This window comes from Pholis gunnellus, assembly GCF_910591455.1.
Source record: "Pholis gunnellus genome assembly, chromosome: 6".
Lineage (NCBI taxonomy): Eukaryota > Metazoa > Chordata > Actinopteri > Perciformes > Pholidae > Pholis > Pholis gunnellus.
The window spans coordinates 18,517,515-18,519,491 of NC_136532.1; positions in this window are offsets into that span (position 1 = coordinate 18,517,515).

Genomic DNA, 1,977 nt, shown 5'->3' on the forward strand with positions numbered 1-1,977 from the left:
ACCAGCAAATTCTTGGTGACATTGATTGTTTTAGAAAGGCATCTTCTCCATCTCTTATCCAGCCCTGTCAACACAGTGAATACAGATTGTTCTCTGTGCCCTCACTGGAACTTGGCGCTTACAGAAACAGTCATTTGGACACTGCTGATAGCATGAAAAATAATTTCAAAACATCCTGGTATGGAACTGGTGATTTATGCATTTTCAAATACACTATAGTAGGTGTAGGTAAATGAAGCCTCTTTAGCACACTCTGATGCAGGAGATGAAAAGGCATCATCTGGGGAGGCCGCCTGAAGGGAGGAGTTCATGAGTTGTTTATGGGAGTTAAGTGATGGGTGCTGGTTTTGCTAATCTGGATTGCTAATGGGCTGTTCCTTCCTGTCAGATTTTAAAGTATGGGATATCACTCTTCCCCGCGAGTCTCGGGGAGCAACAAGCATTTGAAGTGATGTTCACCCATGCAAGGAGAGCAGCGTTGCAACTGCCAGGTTTGGCTGGATGCACAGGAACATCTCCATGGAAACAATCTCAATACAGTAGACATGTTTACAGCTTCATGCTGCACAGAATCCAAGGACATCAACACAACAGTCTCGTTCTTTTCATGTTCATTGCAGGCGTCTTTCCAGCTTCCTCAACTGACAATACGCCAGTGACACATGAGTTGTATGGAGTCTGAGGTCTCACACACACACACACACACACACTTTCCATTACCTTGAGGCAGTTGGAAATGTTTTTTTTCCCAGGCGAAAGGTACACAGATGGTTGAAAATTCATAAAAATAATTTGACAATTTTGAGGTACATGTACTTCAATTCTGTGCTGTTGTATACTTCTATACTCCACTGCAAGTCAGGAGGAAATATATTTACTATATGTATCAGCTATAACAACAGCTATAGTGACTTTTTAGATTTAGATTTTACATTAAAAAAACCTAATGCTATAAAATTAAATACACTGTTAGATATTAACTTAGTGGTTCCCAACCTTTTTAGTCTGTGACCCCTTATAATCAGTCAGATGTCTTTGAGTAGTTAGCAGTTCCACCAAAGAGACATTTCCCCTCCAAAATTCTCACATGGTTTCATTTGAATAATTGTTTGCGGCCCAAAGAGGTCAGATTTATTTCATGACGCTTTGAACTCCACTACCTTGCTGGGTAGTTAGCTACTAGTGGAGCTAGTTAAACTTGCAAATTGCACCTCGGCCAGCTACAACAGTAAAATGATGCTTGAATGCAACAGTATTGACAATCCAATAATGTCATATACTTCACACTTATATGTCAGTCATAGGGAAGGCATTTTCTGCAGAATGAGTACCTGATACTGTAAGTTCATTTAGCTGATAATAGCCTTTTTAAGATTTTGAATGCAGGACTTTTTACATTGTTTTATTTGTGCTTTTACATAAAGGAAAAGTGCTTGTGTAGACATATTTGGATATCTGGAGTGCCTACTAACCAACATACTGAAAAATAAGAAACCCAGTCAGTTTTTGTGGGCTGCCTATCAAACCTCTTTTCAGTCACATGCAGGTTCATTAGAATATAGCTCCCGCCAATTGTATTTCCCCCCACCGCTTAAGAACTACCTTCTCAAAGGTGCACCATATTTTACTCACATGCTAATCAGAGCAGACTGCACTTTTCAGGAGGAGGGCTTAAAGAGACAGGCACTAGACAGACAGTATGAGAAAATGTGTTTTTCAAAAATTCTAGTAGAAAACAAAAGTACAGGTATGAACCTGAATACAAGCGTAGATTATGTCCCCTTTAAAAAAAGGATGCAAATATTTTTTCCACTGCCATTTCCTGAGCAAGTGTAAAGATAGAGAATAATATGATGGTATTGTATTACATTATTGCATCCATATTGGCTAGTATGTTATCATACTGTACTGTTTTTGCCCCTGTCTTGCCAACCCAAGTGCCTCCAACAGAGAGAGCTTGAAGCCAAGGCCTCGTAC